This window comes from Callithrix jacchus, chromosome 5, assembly GCF_049354715.1.
Source record: "Callithrix jacchus isolate 240 chromosome 5, calJac240_pri, whole genome shotgun sequence".
In the NCBI taxonomy this organism is placed as follows: domain Eukaryota; kingdom Metazoa; phylum Chordata; class Mammalia; order Primates; family Cebidae; genus Callithrix; species Callithrix jacchus.
The window spans coordinates 121405646-121430605 of NC_133506.1; the positions used below are offsets into that span (position 1 = coordinate 121405646).

The following is a 24960-nucleotide window of genomic DNA, read 5'->3' on the forward strand; positions in this document are numbered from 1 at the left end:
GCTGGGATTACAGGCATGCGCCACCATGCCCAGCTAATTTTTTGTATTTTTAGTAGAGACGGGGTTTCACCATGTTGACCAGGATGGTCTCGATCTCTTGACCTCGTGATCCACCCTCCTCAGCCTCCCAGAGTTCTGGGATTACAGGCGTGAGCCACCGCGCCCGGCCTAGAGAACCTAACTCTTAAAAAACACCAAACAACTGGGGCTTCGGCTCCTCCCCGTCGCCGCCGATGCCTGCCCCATAAAGGTGCCCCGGCGCAAGTTACTACGGTGCAGCTGCCTGGGCCGGGGTGTGCACCCTGGCCCCGAAAGCCTGCGGGTGGGCAGGCGCGGTGCCACAAGACCCAAAGGGCAAGGAAATAAAGTTTCAATACCAAACGGTTCGATTCATCAAAAAGATGCTGTAAATGATGATGATTTTGAGCCATACTTAAGAAGCCAGACAAATCAGAGTAACAGCTATCCACCAATGTCAGATCCATACATGCCTGGTTACTATGCTCCATCCATTGGATTTCCATATTCTCTTGGGGAAGCAGCGTGATCCACGCTGGAGACCAGCCAATGCCATATCTGACAACCTATGGACAAATGAGTAATGGAGAACATCACTATATACCAGATGGTGTGTTTAGTCAACCTGGGGCATTAGGAAATACCCCTCCTTTTCTTGGTCAGCATGGATTTCACTTTTTTCCTGGTAATGCTGATTTCTCTACATGGGGGACAAGTGGATCTCAGGGACAATCAAAACAAAGTTCTGCTTATAGTAGCAGTTATGGCTATCCACCTAGTTCTCTTGGGAGAGCTGTTACTGATGGACAGGCTGGATTTGGCGGTAATACTTTGAGTAAGGCGCCTGGCATTAGCAGTATTGAGCAAGGCATGACTGGATTGAAAATTGGTGGTGACTTGACAGCTGCAGTGACAAAAACTGTAGGTACAGCTGTGAGCAGCCTGAGCCGCCGCCCGAGCCTCCGGGGTGCTGCTGCCGCCTGAGCCGCCGCCCGAGCCGCCGGGGTGCTGCCACCGCCTGAGCCGCCGCCCAAGCCGCCGGGGTGCTGCTGCCACCTGAGCCGTTGCCTGAGCCGCCGCCCGAGATGCCGGGGTGCTGCTGCCGCCTAAGCCGCCGCCGGAACCGCCGGGGTGCTGCTGCCGCCTGAGCCGCCGACTGAGCTGCCTGGTGCTGCTGCAGCCGCTGTACTCGGGGTTGCAATCTTGGAAGTGCTGGTTTGTCCCGTTCATCAGGTGGCCTGCAGCAGGGTGCAAATCCGGCATGTAGTGGTTGTGGGGGTTAGGGGTGATGGTTGAAATACTGGTTATTGAGCTTCTGTAGCTGCATGCTGGCCTGCAGGGAGCCTCCCTGTCTGGCCACCGGGGAGGCCATGAACTGGGACTTGTTAAACCTGGCCAGTGCGCTGGGGAGGGGGGGATGCCCTCCGCTCACAGTCCCTGGCCCCATGGCGTGCCTGATGCCGCTCGTGGCATTCATGGTGCCCGCACCCTAGTGTATGTGCTCAAAAACTGTAGGTACAGCTTTGAGCGGCGGTTGGTATGACTACCATTGGAGCCAATAGTGTGCCCCCAGTTAGTAGTGCAGCACCTAAACCAACCTCCTGGGCTGCGATTGCCAGAAAGCCTGCCAAACGTCAACCGAAACTTAAACCCAAGGGCAATGTGGGAATTGGGGGTTCTGCTGTTCCACCGCCTCCTATAAAACACAACATGAATATTGGAACTTGGGATGAAAAAGGGTCAGTGGTAAAGGCTCCGCCAACTGAACCAGTTCTGCCTCCTCAAACTATAATCCAGCAGCCTCAGCCATTAATTCAACCACCACCATTGGTGCAAAGCCAACTGCCTCAACAGCAGCCTCAACGGCCACAACCACAGCAGCAAGAAGGACCTCAGCCACAGGCCCAGCCTCACCAAGTGCAGCCTCAACAGCAGCAGCTGCAGAACCGCTAGGGAGCTCCTCGGAACAGAGGAGCGGGCTTCAACCAGAACAATGGAGCCGGCAGTGAAAACTTTGGTTTAGGTGTGGTACCTGTCAGTGCTTCACCTTCTAGTGTAGAAGTGCATCCTGTGCTGGAAAAGCTAAAGGCTATAAACAACTATAATCCCAAAGACTTTCATTGGAATCTGAAGAATGGACGTGTGTTTATAATTAAAAGCTACTCTGAGGATGACATACATGGTTCCATTAAATACTCTATCTGGTATAGTACTGAGCATGGTAATAAGCGTTTGGATGCAGCTTACCGTTCCCTGAATGGGAAAGGCCTACTCTATTTACTCTTCAGCGTGAATGGCAGTGGACATTTTTGTGGAGTGGCTGAAATGAAGTCTGTTGTGGACTATAATGCATATGCTGGTGTCTGGTCTCCGGATAAGTGGAAGGGCAAATTTGAAGTTAAACGGATCTTTGTCAAAGATGTTCCCAATAACCAATTACAGCATATTCGCTTAGAAAATAATGACAACAAACCGGTTACCAATTCAAGGGACACTCAAGAGGTACCTCTAGAAAAAGCTAAGCGAGTACTTAAAATAATTGCTACATTCAAGCATACCATCTCAATCTTTGATGACTTTGCACATTAGGAAAAGTGTCAAGAAGAGGAGGAAGCCACGTGTAGGGAGAGAAATAGAAACAAACAATAATCATATGGAGATGTCTTGTTAAAATTACAACACTAATGATGTAGACTCTGGAAATGCCTACTAAGTCAAAGAAGACGTTATTAAAGCTTTTTTTCTGCTTGAGGTGACATCTTTGACGTTAACACAAAACTGACTCTTGTAATGGTTTTCATCATCACATCTGCCTTTATACTCTCACCAAACACACTTGAGAACTGTAACTTCGTCAAGCACTTTCTGTCCTGAAGCTTTTACCAGTATCTGCTGTCTTTTGTAATTATGCATCCTAGCCAAGGCACAGAAGACTGATGAATGCAAGGATTCATTAACTCTTTGAATTTGTTAAATACTAACAGTTTTAAGTGGTTCAATGATGTAAGAGTCACACTGCTTCAACTTTTTCTTTGTTGTAGTTTTTAAATTGTCTATTTTTAGCTATTTGACAGATTAAAAGCAAAATAATCATGCCATATTTAGTCCTGGAGTTCAAGTCTAAATGTTTATGTGAAAAATTATTGCAGTAAACTTTTAATATGGCAAAGCAACCTTAAGCTCTATTTTAGCCAAATGAAACATAATCTGAAATTATATTAGAACATTTCCCTTGTCTTCAAACTGTTTGGTGTAACAGAATATTGATATGCAGCTTGGTGGATTTCACCAGTTAATGCACATTCTTCTTCCCTCCTTTCCCCATTGACAGGTATACTGAAAAAAGTGCATTTGTCCGAGGAATTATTTTGTTTGCTACCACTTAATGAATCTCAAAATTTTGAGTAAATGTACCTCAGTCTAATCAGACTTTTTATGACCTTTATAGCTACATTTAAAACCCTTAATTCCTATTTCTGGGTGTTTGCGAGCCTGATTGCTATCGTGAAGTAAAAATTCACTAGCTAAATAAACATAGTTCTTGTTTAGCAAGCATATATTGTTCCTCAGCTGTTTTCTCCAGCTTTTGCAGTGTCCTGGCATCCTTAAAATACTTTGAAAATATGGCCTTGACCCATGGATTAAATGAGTATCTAATGGAATGTGCTGGTGTTTTATTGATCAGGTCTATGTAAGTGGGAATACAGCATATAGCTGGATATTCTTATACTTATCTTTTTAACATCTTATTTTTTCATTAATTACATATCAACATTAAGTTTATATCCTGAAGCAAATTGATTTTGTATAATTAAATGTGTCAAGCATCTGTTAAAAAAAAAAAAAAAACACCAACAATCAAGTCCCCCCATTTTCATTAAAGGAAAAAGTTGAAGTTAATGCTATGAAAACTGAGTGAGGCTCTGTTATTAATGTAATATTTATATTATTAAATGGCAAAACCTTAAGCAATACTGCATTACCATTCCGTTTTTATAAGCATTTCACTTCTGTTTTTTTAAAAAAATGTTAATAGTAGCTTTAGTCACAATTTTCAAAAGGTGAAAACAACCCAGCAGATGACTGGATTTAAAAATTGTGGTATATACATACAATAAAATATAGTTTAGCCATAAAGAATGAAGTTCTGATACCCCTTAAAACACTAATGCACCTTGAAAACATTTAAAAAAAAATTCTTTTATTGTGACTTAATTCATTTTAATATATTTACTGATATTCACATAATTAATTTGTTTTTCTTTGCACAACCAGGATTTTTTCCTAATGTTTCTGCCATAATCAAGGAACATGGAAAAGAGAGAAGTGGGTTCACGACAATATCTAAACCTCCCGACCCACACAACGGTCTCCTTCACAAGCAGACACTCTACTCCACAACGCTCTTGTTGCCTATGCCAAGTGTGGAGGTGCTTCCAGAATTTTCTCCTCTCATGTGCCATGAGATGAGGCAAGGTTGAAGGCTGGTGTTGCTCTCCAATGTGCAGAGCTAAAAAAGCCCTGCTTGGGCATGGGTTAGGGAACTCTGGTGCCACTCTCTGTTTCATGCAGAGATGACGCGAGCGACTTCCCACCTGACAATGCATGAAGAGCAACTGTGGGTAACTATGAACATGGATATCAGCTTTTATATGAGTTAAGTGCTACATTATTGTAGGAGGAGGAAATAATTTCAGTAGATAAGATAATATCTCTTATTTCAAAGTCAATTGATTAAAAATGTAGCTTATTCATCTAGAGAAGGAAAGGACTCCTGGCAACAAGCAGCACAGTTTTACATCAAATACAGAAAAATGATCAAAATCTTAGGAAAAAAGGTATCAATTTTAACCACCAAAATTTAACTTTTTTGATACATATTTAGGGCTATAATAAAAAAATAAACCAATGCTAATAAAATGACAGTTGCAGGGAATGCTGTTAAGTTTCATTTGTGGTTTGAACACTGAAAGGTCCCACCTTGTTATGGTCATAATTTTTGCCTCACTCTTGTTCTTACGCTGAGGACACTCACCTTTTAGGGAGAGAACAACTGAAAGGTATTCCTCGCAGGAGCTCACGTAGAGCAGTAAGCTGGGGGACAGTGGTTCAGAAGCTCAGTGTGGCCGTCTCTCCAGTCAGCATGAGCTCCTCAGGAAATAAAGCTTCAGAGAAGCTGGAGTTCTTACTGAAGATGTAACTGTACTGTTCTTGAAAACTGTAGATCATCGAGGTGCCCATTCCAAAGTACGCCAAAATCTCTGGAATGACACACAGTTTGGTTATGTTAGGAATAAGTGGGCCGGGTGCAGTGGCTCATGCCTGTAATCCCAGAACTTGGGGAGGCTGAGGCGGGCAGATCAAGAGATTGAGACCATCCTGGCCAATATGGTCAAACCCTGTCTCTACTCAAAAATACAAAAATTAGCTGGGCATGGTGGCACGCACCTATAGTCCCAGCTACTCAGGAGGCTGAGGCAGGAGAATTGCTTGAACCTGGGAGGCAGAGGTTGCAGTGAACCAAGATCACACCACTGCACTCCAGCCTGGTGCCTGGCGACAAAAAGAGACTGTCTCAAAAAAAAAAAAAGGAAGATGTATGTGCCAGACTCTTGCTTTATGTATATTTTTAAAGTAGCTCTAATCCTTAAATATCTCAAGAGAAAATAATTGTGGCATTTTTGATGTTTTTTAAAACTTTTTTTAAAGAGTTTTCTTTTATCTTTTTCTTCAATTTTATTTTGCTTTTATTTATTTTTAATTTTTTTGAGATAGAGTCTCCCTCTGTCACCAGGCTGGAGTGCAGTGGTACAATCTTGGCTCACAGCAACCTCCGACTCCCTGGTTCAAACAATTCTCGTGTCTCAACCTCCCACTCCCTGGTTCAAACAATTCTCGTGTCTCAACCTCCCAAGTAGCTGGGATTACAGGCATGAGCCACCATACCTGGCTAATTTTGTATTTTTAGTAGAGGTGGGGTTTCACCATGTTGGCTAGAATGGTCTCGATCTCCTGACCCTGTGATCCACCTGCCTTGGCCTCCCAAAGTGCTGGGATTATAGGCATAAGCCACTGCAACTGACCAATTTTAAAGATTTTTAAAGAGGAATATAAAATATAGATAACTAAACTCCCTCATATTCCCAGGACCCAGAATTGATTAACAATTAACACACTATTATTGCCCCCAAAATGCTTCATCTTTGATTTGCATAAAAGTGAATCTCCAGAAGTGTGTAATTTCTATGTTACTGCTTTCCTCAGGGTGCTGCACTGATGATCTTCTGAGAAATCCAGAAAGGACTGCCACCAGATCCATCAGAAGCAACCATGGACAAGTCAAGAATGGAATCCTAACTCCTCCTAAAGTAAATGGGCTTGGGACAGAAACAGTTCCATTTTAAATAATCAGACAGAATTGCTTTATAGTTTCCTTAGTGTGCCAAATGCCAGAAGGAGCTCTGTAGTCTGTGATCTCCTACAGGTTCTTGTGACCTGCTCCATGGGCATACCCACCATCCTGTGTGCAGACAGCCCATCATATGTGGCTGCTGCTGCTGTGTCCTGCACGACCTGGCACACTCCTGGCATGACTGTGGCTTCTTCTTCCAGTTTCTGGGGAGTGATGACAGAGAAGTCCTGGATAGAGCATGTTCATGAGAGATGAGATCAAAGCTAGAACACGTGTTTCATTCTGCCTGTTTTGGGGGAGCTGAGGTCATGGAGGTTTCCTTGTGAACATGCAGAGTTCACAAGGCGCTAATGAGCCGACAGGCCCAATGGCTCTGTCCTTGTGTTTTCTCACTCACTGACCAATTTTATTGATCTTAGCTTTCAATAAAGTAGGTATGGATGAAACGCTTGCTAACAAGTGATATAATATTTCAGATGATTCCATTAGTCTTCACAGCTGTGGTCTTAAACACTATATAAAAGAGACATCACCCAGAGGTAATATAATTTTTATCACTTTTTCCCCAGTTATAAGCCACATTTCTTTTTCAAGTTTATTCCTAATGAAATATAGATTACCAGGGCACACACTGCTGTTAGTAACCCATGCAGCTAAATTTCCCATAACACATGGACATATATCATTAGGAGGCCGAGACAGTTCCTCTTGCCGCCATTTACTGTCCCTTTGGCAGAGCAGAGGTCCCAGCATGTAAGGCGCTTCAGAACATGGCCAGTCTGTCTGTCCCCACCACCCGAGTGACGAGCAGGACCTCCTTATGGGAAACAACTTCTGTGTTACTGGTCTTAGGAAGCAAATACAAGTATCTTAATGTTATTCTGAACAACATACAGTAAATCATAGCCTTTCATTCCTGTTCAAGAGGTATTAAATTACATTTGAAAATACATAAGGTAAACCAACCATACAATTCTAAGCCCACCGGCCATCTGAACAGACCCCTCCTCTGGGCAAGGGCATTCCAAGGCTAACCTGAGGGACTGGTTCAGGCCATGATGGGGGGTGGGGGTGCCTCATTAAACCCTCCTCCCTTTCAGAATTACCACAGAACAAACTAAGTCTGCTGAGAAACATTTTCAACTTCTTCTCTCTGAAGCCTGGAGGCTTCATCTGCATGATAAACTTTGGTCTCCACAATGCCTTATCATCATAACCCATTCATTCCTTTCTACTGATTCCAAGTCTTCCAGTTAATAACTTAACTCTTTCAAACAGTTGGCAACCAGAAAATTGTTACATCTACCCATACATACCTGGAAGCCTCCCCTTCCTGGCTTGGTGCTGCCTTTCCAAACTGAACCAATGTACATCTTACATGTATTTGACTGATGTCTCATGTCTCCCTAAAACGTACAAACTAGGCTGTATCCCGACAACCTTGGGCACAGGTTTTCAGGATCTCCTGAGGGTTGTCACAGACCATTGGTCACTCATAGTTGGCTCAGAATAAATCTTCAGATATTTTACAGAATTTTCTGACTCTTCGTCATCCATAATAGCAGGGAAATCAAACTGCTCATGTGAACACTTACAAACACAGTAATGTATTTAGTGAGGTCACCTGAGAGCCAGTGTTACTCTTTATGAACCTGACCACAGAAAAGGAAGTGGTCGTGGGTGCAGGTGTGAGATTACATTCTCCATGCCATTAAGCACGTCACTGCTCTTTCCAATGTAGCCACTGCATTAAACTTAAATGCAGTTACCATGCAAGGAATAGCCATCAACCTCCACCAAAAACACATCTGACTGAGAAGATTTAGAATTTCAATGATCAGAACTTTATTGATAAAGTGTTAAGAGATTTCTACTGTGATTACTAGGCATTTCCTTACTCATTGATGTTATAAATTTAGAAACAAAAAAATACTGATTCAAGAGCAAGATGAAGGTATGATATAATCCCCTTCCTGGCTTGAAGTTATTATGTAGGATAATGCATGGGAAAGTGCATGGCCAATGACTGTCACCACTCATGCATCGACACCTACTGCACATCTTGTATTTGCCGGGCCCTGCGTGTTGGATATATGGACATTAAGTACAATTCATGCCCCAGGAAATATGCTGGATATTGCAAATAATAATAATAACAATATCATCACATAAATTAATATTGGAGGGAACACTAATATCTGTGGTTCCAACACAAAAAGGACTAGCATAGGAGCCAGAGACCTGGTAGGTGAGCTGGCTGGACCAACAACCTCCACTCTGGACAGAGTAAAGTGATTTCTCTACAGCTCTCAAGCTGTTCAGAATTTTTGTTGTAATACTTCAATTACACATGTATTTCTGATTTATGGCAAATAATCGCTCATCTGGTTTATCTTTCTGATGCCCTTCATCTGTGTAGAACTTGGTAAGTTTTAATTCCTAACAATCACAAAGCCACACTCACTCCAGGATATACAGGTTGGAGCATCTGAAACTACCACTTTGGCAGGTCAAAAAGTCTGCAAGTTAACATGACCCAAACGCATAGCTTTGCACCAAAAAATACTGACTTAGTAGCCATTCCAATTCTATTTAGGTGTCAAAACACTCATTTAAGGTAGAACATTTAGCATTTTTAAGTTTTTATGCTGTCTAAAATTTTTAATAAAGTGACCAGTAGTATATTTGGCAAGACAGGAAGAAATGTAAAATGAATATCCTAAAAATTAAGAAATTGTTTCATTGAAACAGATTGCTACCAAAATCAGACAAAATAAAATGGCATAGCTGTATTTGGGTTAAGCCCCTGTGATTTCCCCTGAGGAAAGCCCATAGATTATTGCCAACATAGTAATATTTAGCTGTCTTGTGAAACCAGTGCTCAACAAAGTAGAAGGAACCACCAGATTATAGGGGGAGTGAACCTGGACATGTGTTTTTTATAAATGTGCGGATAATACACTGAATTAATTTCTGGTGTTAAAGATCAACCTATCTGTAACATTCCCTATAAATGTTTTAATTCCTGTGATTGCTGTTTTGAAAAAACAGCCTAGAGTAAATATGTGAGTATATTAGTTATTCCTTGTGGATAGTTGAATCTTAAGGAAACAATTAAAAACGACATTTTTAAAATGTAAACATGAATTGTTTTTAGCATTGACAATGCATACACAGTCTTGAAAATACATAAATAAAATCGTGATGCGTGTTGGATGTATTAGGGCAGATATTGTAATAGAGTGTTTTCCATTTTATTTTTTGCAATGTATCTTGCTGAATGTATAGGAATTTCTAACTATTCTTATTTAAAAATTTATTATTAGTATAGGTCATTCCCAACTTTGCCACACTTTATGCAGGATATTACTGATTGTATGGTCACCTGCCTTCTTCAAAACTGCCTACTTGATAGTTGTATCTCAGTTTTTTCTTGCTTCTCTGTTTTTCAAAATTTGTAAACATAGTAGGTATAGGCATGGTGATTTTTCCCAGCAGTTTTAAACATTAAGAGTGTTTTTCAAATCCTTTTATAGTTCCTAATGCTCTAGAAATTATTCTTACCATTGTGTTCCAGTGGATTTTTCTGAGGTAAAAAAAGAGCTTTGACTACTTTGGATTGTTGGGAAAACTAGAGGGAAAGTTACTGGGTCAAGCTTCATGTTTAATAATTGGGTAAAAGGTACTGGAAACAACATCATCTTCAGCATCCAGAATTACATACTTGGCAGCTCCGAGGCTCTGAGTGTCTTTGTTCCACGTGCTTGGCCCTCGGACAAACCCAAACAGCAGCAATGAGGGTGCCGCATGAGATGTCTCTGTGTCTGTAGGGCTGGTCCCTTCACCCTGTTTCCATCTTCAGCACTCTCTCAGCTACATATGCCCCATTGTCTCTCCATACATACACATTTTATAACCAGTTTGTCAAAAATAAATACATAAACAAAGAAATGTTCAGCATAATCTTGAAATTAGATTAAATCGAAGAGCATTTTTTGGAGGGATACTTAGTTTGCCTACATGTGGCAGTGGTGACCTATCTCCATGCATTTAGGTCTGAAATTCTAATAAAGTTTTATGATGTGTTTTCCACAGAAGTCTTGCATGTTTTTGTTATCTTGATCCCAAGGCACTATACCCTTTGCAAATGATTTTTATAGCATTTTCTTATGGTAACATGTTCTTCACAGGAATCCAGTTATTCTAAGATTCAGCAGCCTTACTAAATTCCCATTAATTTCAATCATTTCTGTATATTCTCCTGGGCTTTCTTTGTAGACAACCGTATTGTTTTCTGTTTATGAATAGTGCAATTTATATTTGCTTATTTTCAATCTTTTGTGTTTTTGAATTGCCTCACATCTATTTTTATCTCTTTATTATTCCTTTCTACTCTAATTGCACTATAATTACAGAAACTGTTTCTATGATATCAACTCGTATAAAACTCTCTCTCTTTTGCTATATGGAACATTGGGTAACCAGTTTCTAAAAACATGCCATGCGTGCCTGAGAAAATTATGTATTCTTTAGTTTTGTTCTAAGAAATCAAGCTGTTCATTTTGTTTTTAAAATACTCTATTTCCTTGCTAATTTTTGTCCAACTGACTTACTAAATACTAACAGATGTATATTTCAGCCTCTTCCTATCATGGTTCATTTATAAATTTCTTCTTACAATTTAGTCAACTTTTGTCTTTATACATCTTGACTTACTTTTATCAGAAGCATATGAGTTCAGATCTGTTCTTTCTATTAAAATTAGAAAGTATTAGCTGGGTGTGGTGGATCACATCTGTAATCCTAGTCCTTTGGGAGGTGGAGATAGGCATATCTTAAGCCCAGGAGTTCAAGACTGGCTTGGGCAACTCAGTGAGACCCTGTCTAGAAAATACAAAAATTAGCTAGGTGTGGTGGTGCAGGAGTAGCTTTAGTCCCAGCTATTCAGAAGACTGAAGTGGGAGGATAGCTTGAACCCAGGAAATGAAGGCTGCAGTGAGCTGTGATCACACCACTGCACTCCAGCCTGGTGACAAAGTGAGACCTTGTCTAAAAAAAAAAAAAAAATTAATAAAAAATAAATAAAATGTGGAGTCTGACACTAACTCTGGGTAATTAGTGTTTTATTCAATTATAGGACACACAATTGGTGTTAGAGAACTGGATAATTGGTGTTAAAAAAGATATACCACATATTTGATGTCAGTAGAAAAAAACCCCACACATTTGGTGTTAGAAGTTTTATGGACAAAAGTAGTTCAATTTTTTTTTAACAAAAATTAATTCAAATGTGAATAAAGTCCTCTATCAAAAGACACAGAGGGGCCGAATGGATTAAAAACAAGATCTAACTAAATGTCTCTAAGAAACTCACTTTAGATACAAGGACACTCATAGACTGAAAGTGAAAGAATGGTTAGAAGATAATCCATGCAAATTGCAACCAATATAGAGCAGGTGTGGCTAAACTTATCTCAGACAAAGTAGACTTTCAGCCAAAAACTGTCACAAGAGACAAAGACATCATAAAATGATAAAAGGGTCAATTCACCAGAAAGAACAACTATAAACATACATACAACCAACATCAGAGCACTTAAATACTGAATGTAAAGCAAACACTGGACTGGGCTCCGTGGTTCACACCTGTAATCTTACCATTTTGGGAGGCTGAGGTGGGTGGATCCCCTGAGGTCAAGAGTTTGGGACCAGCCTGGCCAAAATGGTGAAACCCCCTTTCTACGAAAAATACAAAAATTAACTGGGCGTGGTAGCACATACCTGTAATCCCAGCTACTTAGGAGGCTGAGACATGAGAACTGCTTGAACCCGGGGGCAGGGGGGCGGCGGGAGGGGGTGCAGGCGGAGGCTGCAGTGATCCGAGATTGCGCCACTTCACTCCAGCTTGGGCAAAAGAGTGAAACTCCTTCTCAAAAAAATAAATAAATAAATAAATAAAATAAGACAAACATTGGGAGAACTAAACCAAGAAAAGAGAAATAGCAATTCAATAATAGTAGCCTTCAATACCCAGCTTTCAATAATGGATAGAACATCCACACAGAAAATCAATAAGGACACAGCAGAGTTGAACAACACTATTGACCAAATGGACCAAACAGACATAGAGAACATTCCACCCAATTGCAGAAGAATGCATTCTTCACAAGCACATAGAACATTCTTAAGAACAGATCACATATTGGGTCCAAAAACAAGTTTCAACAAACACAAGAACACTGAGTTTATATTTAGTATCTTTTCACAATGAAATGAAGCTGGAAATTAACAGCTAAAGGAAAACTGGAAATTTCACAAATTTCTGAAAATTAAAGAACATATTTTTGAACAACCGATGTATCAAAGAAGAAATCAAAAGGGAAATCAGAAAACATCTTTTGACAAATGAAAATGAAAACAGCATACCGAAATTTACGGGATGCAGCAAAAGTGGTGCTAGGAAGGAAATTTATAGTAATAGATAATGACTTTGAAAAAGATCTGAAATCAATTATGTAACTTTACACCTCAAAACACTAGAAAAAGAACAAACTAAGCCTAAAGTTAAGCAAAGCAAAAAGGGGAAATCATCAAATTAGAGCAGAAATTAATTGAGGCTAGAAAAAGCATTTTTAACAAGTCAATGAAACTAAGAGCTGGATTTTTGAAAAAATTAGAAAGTTAACAAACTTTTAGCTAGAACAAGAATAAAAGGAAAGACTCAAATAAATAAAATCAGAAAATAAAAGAGGAGACATTACAACTCTTGCCACAGAAATAAAAAGAATCCTAAGAGACTATCATTAACAATTATACATCAACAAATTGAATAACCTAGAAGAAATGGTAAATTTCCAGAAACAACCTACCAATACTGAATCATGAAGAACAGAAAATCTGAACAGAACTATAACTACTAAGGAAATCGAATCAGTAATCAAAAATCTCCCAACCAAAAAACACTCAGGACCAGATGGCTTCACTGGTGAATTCCACCAAACATTTAAAGAATTAAAGAAAATCCTTCTCAAACTCTTTCAAAGGTATTGAAGAGGAGGGAACACTTCCAAACTCCCGCTAAGAGGCCAGCAATACCCACATACCAAAGCCAAAGCCAATGTAAAAAAATTAAACTTTATGTTAATATCCCTGATGAACTCAGATGCAAAAATCCACAAAAAAAACCAGAAAACTGAACCAAATCATATAGTAAAAGGATGACACATCATTACTAAATAGGATTTATCCTTGGGATTGAGGAAGAAGACCTAAGCATCTAAGACTACCTCCCCCTTGACTTCCACATTACATTTCTATAGGAGAAGTAAAGGCTGGCAGAACTGGTACCACCTTAATCACCCTCCTATAGATCCCAGGCATGGTATGGAAATGTCTTTTTGGAAGGCATTGTTTTTACCTAAACAAGATCAAACCCCCACCTAAGTCACATACCCCATGCCTACTCCATGGACCAAGACCCTTTCACATGTCATTTCTAAAGCTGTAAACCCAAGACCCTTTCACGTGTAATTTCTAGAGTTGTAAGCCTATATAAGGACAGGGTCTTTCTTTCTTAGACGAGCTTGGCTCTTAGGCAGCTATGCTGCCTTGCTCCTGGCTGAATAAACCACCCCTTCCTTCCCAGTTTGGTGTCCGAGAGGTTTGTTTCTTGTGCCCATTCCTGCTTTATTATGAAAGGCTGGTTCAACACATAAAAATTAATTAATATACAACACCAACAGAATGAAGGATAAAAATCACCTGGTCATCTCAACAGATACAGAAAAAGCAACTGACAAAATACAACACCCTTTTATGATAAAAAAACTTCTAACAACTAATCATGGAAAGATATTACTGAAGGAGTTAAAGAAAGAAGAAAGAAACATGAAATGTGGCTGGCAGCTAAATACATGTTTACTTTAGACAAAACCCAAGAGGTGCTCCTGGCCGATTTTGGTTAGGAGCCCTTTCTCTTACAGACTAAGAGTATATACTGGTCTTAGGATGAGGGGGCTTATCAGAAGCTTGGAATGTTTATATGTGTGGAGAACTTTATGGTGGGGCTGGAATCTCTCCGGGAGAAGGGGAAGTTATATTGGGGCAGACATCTTTTTGGCCTGGAGAGGGGTTATCTTGGGGCTAGTGTGTCTCTGGTTGGGGATGAGTTTGGATGTTTCCGGTTGGAGATGTTATTTGTGGTTTATGGTCATGCTGACCTTAGCCATTAGGCTGATGCCCTTTGGATTTGGGTGGTTTTTTATTAAGGTAAACTTTAGAATGAGGGGCTTGTCCAAGATGGTGATGCTCCTGCTCTGTCAATCACCTTAACATAATAAGGGTCATATATGAAAAGCCCACAACCAACATCAGGCTCAAGAGTAAAAACCTGAAAGCTTTTCTTTAAAGACAAGGAATAAGGCATGGATGCCCACTCTCATCACTTCCATTCAACATAATACTAGAAGCCACAGTCAGCAATTAGGCAAGGAAGAAAAACAAAAACAAAAACAAAAACAAAAGGCAGCCAAATTGGAAAGAAACAAGTAAAATTATCTCTGTTTGCAGATGACATCATCATATATGTGAAAAATCCTAAATACTTCATGAAAAAAACCTGTTAGAGCCAATGAGCAAATTTAGTAAAGTTGTAGGATTAAAAAAAATCAACATAAAAAAACCTATTGCATTTCTATACATTAAAAACAGATTATCCAAGAGAAATTCAAAAAGCAATACTATTTACAACAGCATCAACAAGAAAAACAGAGGATAAACTTAACTAAAAGGGAAAATACATGTATAGTAAAAACTGCAAAATACTAATGAAAGAAATTACAGAAGACAAAAATAAATGTAAAGGCATCCCCTCATGAATTGGAAGATGTAATATTGTTAAAATGTCAGTGCTATCCAAAGTGATGACCAGATTCAAGACAGAAAACTCCACATCTTCATCTGTCTGGAAGCTTCCCTAAATCAGCTGTTTTGGGTCTTTATGGAATCATAATTGCCCATTGCTGATCAACTTAACCTTGAGCCCCTCTCCCCTCCAGAGAGGTGGAAGAGGGGCTGAATATTCCAACCCTCTAATCACATGGTTGATTCACTAGGCAACAACCCATATCCTCTGGTGATCCAGGAGTTGTCAGTCATCTCATTAGCACACAAAAAGACACATCACTTAGAAAATCCCAAGTATTTGAGGAGTTGTAGAACAAAAAACAGGACAAAAACTGAGTATATCTTTTGCAATATCACAGACAGTTTTATTTTAAGATGGGGTTTCACCATGATGGCCAGGCTGGTCTTGAACTCCTGACCTCAGGTGATCCACCCACCTCGGCCTCCCAAAGTACTAGGATTACAGGCGTGAGCCACCGCGCCCAGCCAACAGTTTTCTTTTTATTTGTATCTTCTTTGCTTTATTTTAGCAATGCTTTGCAGTTTTCAGTTTTTAAGTCTTTTGCCTTCTTGGTTACATTTAGTCTAAAATATTTGTTATATTTTGTGCTATTGTAAGTGGTATTATTTCATTTTTCTGATTGGCCCTGATAGCGTATAGAAACACATCTGATTTCTTCATGCTAATTTTGTATACTGAAATTTTGCTGAAATCATTTGTATGTAGCTGGTTGGTGGTCAGCACTCCATGTCACTGGATTCCATGTAGGTGAATTGCACCAACCACAGATCAAGAATATTCAGAAAAAAAAGCCGCTGGTTGTACTGAACTTGTACACCTTTTTTGTAGTTGTTATTTCCTAAACAATACATTATAACTATTTACATTGTATAATTAGAGGTAATCTAGAAATAAACTATATGAGAATCTGTGTAAGTAAGATGCAAATATGATGTATGTCATTTTATTTAAGAGAACTGAGTATCTATAAATTTGGTATCTGGGGCGGTCCTGGAATCAATCCCCATAGGTGCTGAAGGATGACTATATTACTTAAAAAAGTTTAAAACTAAGTTATTAGAGATTTTGTCATAATTGGTCATCTGAAAGAAGGCTAATTTTACTTCTTCCTGTCCAATACAGATACCTTTTATTTTTTTTTCTTGTCTAATTGGTCTGGCTAGGACTTGCAGTCATATGGTGAGACTGGGCTTCAATTCCTTATTCCTGATCTTAGAGAAAAAGCTTTCGATATTTTATTTTTGATTATGAAGCTGGATGTGGGCTTTTCATATACAGCTTTTATCATGTTGATGGAGTTTTCTTCTACTCCTGGTTAAGTGTTCTTATTTTTCATTTTTACTTTATTTGGGGCAGGGAGGAGTGGTCAAGATCTTGCTCTGTTACCCGTGCTACAGTACAAAAGTGTAAGACAACTTACTGCAGCCTTGAACTCTCAACCACAAGTGATCCGCCCACTTCACCCAGACACCCCAAAGAGCTGAGACTACAGGCACATGCCACCACACCTGGCTGATTTAATTTTTTTACTTTTTGTAGAGATGGGAGTCTCAATGTGTCTCCTAGGTTAGTCTTGGACTCCTGGGTTCAAGCAATCCTCCTATCTCAGCCAAAGTGCTGGGATTACAAGCATGACCTACCATACCTGGACCCTAGTGTTTTTAATTAAGAAAGTGTCTTGAGTTTTCTCAGACTCTGTCAGCATATATTTGATTTCCAAATGGTTCAAATTATGTACTGTTGTTTCTGCCTTCTGTTGTTTTTGGAAGAAAGGTAATAACAAAAATTTATTTCCATGGCCAGGTGCAGTGGCTTATGCCTGTAATCACAGCACTTTGGGAGGCCGAGGTGGGCGGATGACGAGGTCAGGAGTTTGGGTCCAGCCCAGCCAACATGGCAAAACCCTGTCTATACTAAAAATACAGAAATTAGCTGGGTGTAGTGGCGTGCACCTACAGTCCCAGCTACTCAGGAGCCTGAGGCAGGAGAATCACTTGAATCCGGGAGGCAAGATGTTTCAGAGAACTGAGACTGTGCCATTGCACTCCAGCCTGGGTGACAGAACGAGATTCCAACTCAAAAAAGAAGAAAGTCTATCCTCTTTCTCCATGATATTGTCTTCGGATCACTAGTAAGACTTTCAGGAGTATTACCAGCATTTACTGTATTTACTGTAGTTTGTGTAATTTCTTTCTACAGAGATTTTTTTTTCTTTTGTTTTATTTCTTAACTTTTTATTGACATTGGCAAATTAAAATAGAATAAGTTAACAAGTATTTTTTCAAAAAAAGGTTTTGTACAAAAATACTGTCAAAATTTCCTAAAAAGCTTTCAACACACTAGTATCTTTTCATGTACTGAATATAACTATTAGCACAGTGTCAAAAATGTTGAAGACAGAAACAAAATAAAAATCTGTGAAATGTTTGCCACTGACGGACGACATTCCACACCCTATTATCATCTGTACATATTGCGGAGAGGGAGAGACAGCCAACTTGAAAGTGAACAGTATGACTTTTCCTGATCCAGAACAGTTTGGCCCACATCTGTTTAATCTTCCAGTTTAGCATATTTTAAAAATTAGTCTGTACTCAAATACATAGTTTAAAAAATGAAGCGAGATGGCAGAGTTTGTGCAGTAATATCTGCCCTTCAAAGTTCATGCAACCAACTAATGCAGTTTTTCCTTTCACTCATAAATCTGAATGCAGTTCAGTCATTTGAAACCATCTACAAAATCCACAAGATTACGAAGTTTGCCAAGATTTTGAGCACTGAAGAAAGTGAGGGGAGGTGAATGTCAAGGCTGCAAAACGAAAGAAAAACAGGAAAAAAAAGTGGCAGCAATTTTTTAAAACCAATTTGTACAAGTTTATAGTTTACTTTATTTCCAAGTTCTCAAACCTTTCAAGATCTGAAAAGTGAGATACTGTGTCTAAGGGAATGTTTCTTTTAATTCACACCGAAGAAGTTGGGGGTTTGATTTCTTTCGCCGGGTTTCGATGGAGTCAACAGCTCACTCTGCTGGGCTGCTGTTTGCACACGAAGTCCTTCATAAAACCAAACTCGTTTTGCCCCAGCCAGAGTTTGGGCAGTTCCTTGATGCGGTCCAAACCCATTTCTATCACAAAAGGACATAAGAACTTCCTCGTCGATAAAATCAGTGTCTATGACACTGGGCCGCAGCATTGCAGCGGAGACGCGGGCCACGAAGGCAGGCATGTTGCTGCTGCAGCTGCCGCCGCCGCTGTTGCTGCCTTCCGAGCCACGTCTTGAGCCGCCGCCCGAGCCGCCGGGGTGCTGCTGCCGCCTGAGCTGCTGCCCGAGCCGCCGGGGTGCTGCTGCAGCCACTGTACTCGGGGTTGCAATCTCGGACGTGCTGGTTTGTCCCGTTCATCTGGTGGCCTGCAGCAGGGTGCAGATCCGGCATGTAGTGGTTGTGGGGGTTAGGGGTAATGGTTGAATTACTGGTTATTGAGCTTCTGTAGCTGCATGCTGGCCTGCAGGGAGCCTCCCTGACTGGCCACCGGGGAGGCCATGAACTGGGAGTTGTTAAACCTGGCTGCGGGGGCCAGTGTGCCCGGGGGGTGCCCTCCGCTCACAGTCCCTGGCCCCATGGCGTGCCTGATGCCGCTCGTGGCATTCATGTTGCCCACGCCGTAGTGTATGTGCTCGCCCATTAGGACGTTGAAGGCATGCTGGGGCCGCTGCTGCTGGTGATGGGGGATTGGGAACTGCCCCATGCACATGCGGTGGGCAGGGTGGTGGTGCAGCCCATTGGTGCCTTCAGGGAGAGCCCGTGGTTCATGGCCATCATATGGTCTGCCATTTCCAGTCCTTCCTCTTTTGCGATTTCTGCTCAGAAGACCAAGGGTGGGATTGTCGGGTCCAGGATCAGCTCAGCAGCACATAGACTGAGCCTTCCTGGAGTGCAGGGTGCTTTGGTGTCGCGAGGTTGGTGCCAAGGTCTCGCAGCGGCTGCTGGGGCAGATTTGGAGCTGTTCCCTTTTATTTCCCCTCCGCTGCTCTCATAGCTCGGCGGCTCAGGCGGCAGCAGCACCCCAGCGGCTCGGTAGGAGCCCCCGGCAGCTGCCAACAATGAGCTGTCTCTACAGAGATTTTCAAGTGAGTATTATGTCTTAGGGGCCTCTCGCATGGCAATAGAGGCTTTATGTAGTTTAAGGACACCAGCCTTTATTTCGGTTTAAACTAATACTTTTGCTGTGCTACAAGGATTCCATGGGGTTGTTCCTGACAACCTGGACGATCAGTCTTTACTGAGTTACAGGCATGGGCAGCAGCAGTAGCAGCAGAGGTGTTTAATGGTCCTAGTGAGTACGGACCTTAGGACACCACGTAATGGCAACTTCCTCACCCTCTCTCGCCTCTTTCTTTCTCTTTTCCAAATGACCGCTCTTTCAGGAGTAACCATCTGATGGGCTCAAAAGCTACACAGAATAAAATATCACAACAAGCTCCCAGCCCCAGACCTGTAGATTAAGCCCATGCCCAGCACCAGTGACAGCTTCATTCTGAAATACTGAAATAGGCCCCAACCAAAACTCTTGAACCAGAGCCACTTTATGGAGCACCCCAATCTCATGCTACTCCTCACACATGACAAGGAATTATGCAAACTGGTGACTTTTCTCAGCTGAATCTAGAACTGAGGCCTGCTAGACTTCAACTATGCAACATAGCAACAAGCAGCAGCTCAGGGTGCATGCTGACCATCAAGCAGCAGAGCAGGTTAGCACCCCAGAGCAAGAGAACATAGCCCCTGGCATGGGGATGGTGCCAATTGTTATGATCACCTGAAAAAGTGTGGTTCTGATGTTGACACTGATGGCTATGTGGCACATACACACCGAGAGAGTATGAAAAAGCTTATTTAACATTTAGTTGAGGTTTCAGGGAGACCAGGACAGGCCTCTCAAGAAGATATGAAATGGTTTAGAGAGAAAGGAAAATAGCATTGATATCCCTTATGAATGTGAATGCAAAACCCTCCAATAAACATCAGCAAACTGTATTAAGCAACATATTAAAAGCATTATACAACAAAGCCAGGTGAGACTTATTCTTGGAATGTGAGGATGGTTCCATGTATGAAAATCAATGTCATAGACCATATTAATGAAACGATAGAAAAAATAATTTCAATTGAAACAAAAATTGACAAAATTCTACACCCATTTATAATGAAAGTTTTGTGTTTTTTTTTTTCTGGAGGCAGAGCCTTACTCTGTTGCCCAGGCTGGAGTGCAGTGGTGTGATCTTGGCTCACTACAACCTCCACCTTCCGGGTTCAAGTGATTCTCTTGCCTCAACTCCTGAGTAGCTGGGATTATAGGCATGTGCCACCACACCAGACGAAAGCAGATTAAAGTTGCACACTACTCAGAATGGCTATTACACCACTCACATACTCAGAATGGCTCACACTACTCAATGACTATTAATAAAAAGCAAATAAGAAACCCATAGACATTGGTGATAATCCAGAGAAAAGTAAAAGTGAATGCTTATACACTGTTGGTTGGAACATAAATTAGTACAGCCTCTACAGAAAACACTATGGAGATTTCTCAAAGAACTAAAAACAGAGCTACCATTTGACCAAGCAAACCCACTACTGGGCATCTACTCAAAGAAAAAGAACTTGCTATATCAAAAAGATACCTGTTCTTTTTTTTTTTTTTGAGATGGAGTTTTGCTCTTGTTACCCAGGCTGGAGTGCAATGGCACCATCTCCGCTCACCGCAACCTCCACCTCCTGGGTTCAGGCAATTCTCCTGCCTCAGCCTCCTGAGTAGCTGGGATTACAGGCACACGCCACCACACCCAGCTAATTTTTTGTATATTTAGTAGAGACAGGGTTTTGCCATGTTGACCAGGATGGTCTCAATCTCTTGACCTCATGATCCACCCACCTCGGCCTCCCAAAGTGCTAGGATTACAGGCTTGAGCCACTGGGCCCTAAGATACCTGCTCTTGAATGTTTATCTCAGCACTATCTACAATGGCAAAGTCATGGTAACAACCTAAGTGTTCATCCCCAGATGACTGGATAAACAAAATGTGGCACATATACACCATCAAATACTATGCAGCCATAAAAAGGAATAAAATCATTTTTTTTGCAGCAACACAGATGGAGCTGGAGACCATGACCCTGAGTAAAATAACTTGGAAAGAAAAAAATCAAATACAGCATGTTCTTACTCATATGTGGGAGCTAAACAATGGGTACACATGGACATGCAGAAGGAAACAACAGAACCTGGGAGTTCCAAAGCGGGGAGCGTGAGCGGAGAAGTGTTGAGAAACTACCTATTGGGCACACTGTTTAGTATTTGGGTGATGGATACGCTGGAAGCCCTAACCGCACCATTATGAAATAGAGCCAAGTACAAAACCTGCAATGTACCCCCAAATCTATAAAAATAAAATTTAAAAAAGTGAGCTAGCTTCTTTACCATCTGATAGTACAAGCAGTTAGACATTAATAATTGGGAATTCTCTCTCCCCTCCATCTTAGGACTGGACCAGCACCCCCTTTGCTGTCAAGATCTGAAAGGAAATCAGCCTATTAGGAGTGGGCTTGCTTCCAGCCTCAATGTCTTTTTTCCAAAAGCCCACTCACTCCTTGACTCTCTCCCATGGCTTGCCTCTCACTATTCAGCTGGAACTGCTTTTGCCATGGTCAGCAATGACCTCCAAGTTGCTTGGTTTAGTAAGCATATTCCTGCCCTTAAGAACAAGATTGGCTGGGCGCGGTGGCTCACGTCTATAATTCCAGCTTTGGGAGGCTGAGGCGGGTGGGTCACGAGGTCAAGAGATCAAGACCATCCTGGCCAACATGGGTTTCTACTAAAAATACAAAAATTATCTGGGCATGGTGGTGCGTGCCAGTAGTCCCAGCTATTCAGGAGGCTGAGGCATGAGAATCACTTGAACCCAGGAGGCAGAGGTTGCAGTGAGCCGAGATCGGGTCACTGCACTCCCGCCTGGTGACAGAGCGAGATTTGGTCTCAGAAACAAACAACAACAAAAAAGAGCAAGACTATTGACCAGAATTTCATTCTAAAACACCAAGATCTCTATCACTGTCGCCACATACTCTCTGGGTTTTTCCCCCACCTTGAGGATGCTTTTCAGTGGGCTCCTTGGCTGGCTTTACTCACTGCTGACACAATGAATGCTGAGGTGCTTTAAGGCTCTGGCCTGGTCTTCCTTCTCCAAATTTTCCTGTGAGTTACTTCACCCAGTCAATCCTGTATGGTTTGAAAATCATATACATCGTGATTTATATTTCCAAATCACTTCCCCAAAGTTCTAGTGTCATAGGCAAAAAAGTGCTTACTCAATGTCTCCAATTTAATGTCTACCAAGCATTTCAAAATTGATGTGTCCTAAATGGAACATTCAATTTTCTCTCCCCTTCCCATCTCAAAATGTCCCCACTTCTTTACACCATCTCAGTAAATTACACCACCATATACCCAGCTGTTCAAGCCCAAACCCATCAGCCATCCTTGATTGCTTCTCTGCTTGGCCTCTGATATACAATCTAATGCTGAAACCAGGTAAACAAACTTCAACAAATACAGTCTATTGAATTTGCCCACTTATCACTCTCCTAGTTCAAGGTAACACAATTCCTTCCCCAGAAACCTGTAATTGCCTTTTCTATGGCCTTTTAATTGACTTTTTAAATTGACTTTAATGGAGGCCATTAACCTAAGTAAAAGAAGTTGGAAACATTCTGACCTTACTATGTTCGAAGAGGCAGAGGTTTTTTTTTTTTGTTTAATATCTCTTATTTTAAAATCTTTTTATTGCTGAGCACAGTGGCACATGCCTGTAGTCCCAGCTATTCGGGAGGCTGAGGCTGGGGGATCGCTTGAGCCCAGAAGTTCTGGGCTGTAGTGCGCCATGCCGATCAGGTATCTGCACTAAGTTCAGCATCAATACCGTGACCTCCCGGGAGCAGGGGACCACCAGGTTGCCTAAGGAGGGGTGAACCGGCCAAGGTTGGAAATGGAGCAGGTCAAAACTCCTGTGCTGATCAGCAGTGGGATTGCTCCTGTGAATACCCACTGCATACCAGCCTGGGCAACATAGCAAGACCCGGACTCTAAAAAAAAAATCTTTTAATTGATAAATAATTTTATCTATTTATAGCTACATGTAATATTTTGATACGTGCATATGATGTGTAATGATCAAATCAGGGTATTTTAAGATATTCATCACCTTGAAAATTGATCTTTCCTTCATGTTGGAAACACTTCAAATCTCTTTTAGGTATTCTGAAATATACAAGGCGTTATTTTTAACTATAGTCACCCTACTGTACTACTGTATGCTAGAACTTGTTTTCATCTAACTGCATGCTTGTATCCATTCACCAGCCCCTTTTCACTGCCCCCATCACCCTTTCTAGAGAGTTTTAAAACATAAATTCTGATTGTGTCATTCTATTGCTTAATATCTTTTGGTGGCTTTCTATTGTACCTAAAATATTATTTCCTTAAGATAACCTACAAAGCACTCTGTATTATTTAGTTTCCAATTTCATCTTCTACATATTCAGACACATTTAATTTTTTTCTGTTTCCATCTTACCTTCAATCTTTGTCGAAATGCTATTTCTCAGGGTCTTCACCTGCCTGTATTCTTTGCCTCCTTCAGATCTTTCCCCATCTAAGGAGGCACGATACACACACACACATCAATTATTCTCTGATGCAGCACATTGCCTTATGATTTTTCACAGCAGTGACTCGAATCTGTAAGTATCCTGTTGTTTGTCCATAGCTTAATGTATATAATCCTGCAAGGTTATCCACCTCATACCATCTCTCTCTTGTTCATGCCTATGCTACCAATATCTAACATAACACGTCACATCATTAATCTTCTCTAAGTAATTGTTAAATGAATTAAAATACATGCATAAAATAAAATGCTAAAAAGTTACATGCTGTGATTTAGAACCATTATTTATAAAAAAGAATTTCACAACATAGATGGTAACATTGTTTTGTGATTAAAAAATGTAAATTGAGAAATGAATGCAAAGAAAATAGCAACATGGGCCGTGCGTGGTGGCTCACGCCCCCAATCTCACCACTTTGTAAGGCCAAGGTGGGTGGATCACTCGAGGTCAGGAGTTCAAGACTAGCTTGGCGAACATAGTGAAAGCCCATCTCTACTAAAAATAGAAAAATTAGCTGGGTGTAGTATATTTATTTTTACCACTCCCCAAAATGTGTGTACTATCACCAACATGTTTAAAACCCATCAAAGGGAGAAAATTGTAGGAAATGTACTCAGAGATATTCAATGGATTTCTCTGTGCATATTTATAATCCATGTTTTTCACCCCCCATTTTTCTGTTATTATATTGTTTACAAGCATGACATATACTATCCAGGTCATCTGCTATCCTAGAAAAGTGTTATCAATATTTGTTTTATACAATGAACAATTTGTTCCTAACATGATGTGCTGTCTAATGGAGAATGTTCACAAGTTTGAATTTGTAGTTGCCTTGGGCTACCAGATGGCCATGCTGGCTTTGCCAGATTCTGT

At 40.9% G+C, this 24960-nt stretch overlaps 1 protein-coding gene, 1 long non-coding RNA gene and 2 pseudogenes across 12 annotated transcripts in view; 2 read left to right on the forward strand and 2 right to left on the reverse strand.

Moving 5' to 3' along the window:
- Positions 1–10527, forward strand: part of LOC100393720 (centrosomal protein of 19 kDa) — a 29786-nt gene extending 19259 nt beyond the window's left edge. For 10 of the 11 annotated variants that reach the window (XM_054257115.2, XM_078374455.1, XM_078374456.1 and 7 more), the window contains one exon: positions 6283–10527. The gene's annotated coding sequence lies outside the window, so the exon portion shown is untranslated. Of the gene's footprint in view, positions 1–53; positions 3681–6282 lie in introns of those variants that run through there. The other variant, XM_078374459.1, reaches the window with a different exon arrangement.
- LOC144582696 (uncharacterized) overlaps positions 1–24064 on the reverse strand; it is a 31624-nt gene extending 7560 nt beyond the window's left edge. The window contains exons 1-6 of the long non-coding RNA XR_013535959.1: positions 23991–24064; positions 23619–23674; positions 22547–22636; positions 5054–5279; positions 1075–1256; positions 492–584 (exon numbers count right to left, since the gene is read on the reverse strand). This is a non-coding gene — a long non-coding RNA (uncharacterized LOC144582696). The remainder of the gene's footprint in view (positions 1–491; positions 585–1074; positions 1257–5053; positions 5280–22546; positions 22637–23618; positions 23675–23990) is intronic.
- LOC144582695 (YTH domain-containing family protein 3-like) lies at positions 358–2667 on the forward strand (annotated as a pseudogene).
- Positions 18226–19376, reverse strand: LOC144582694 (cbp/p300-interacting transactivator 2-like; annotated as a pseudogene).
- Positions 24065–24960: the final 896 nt, after the last annotated feature.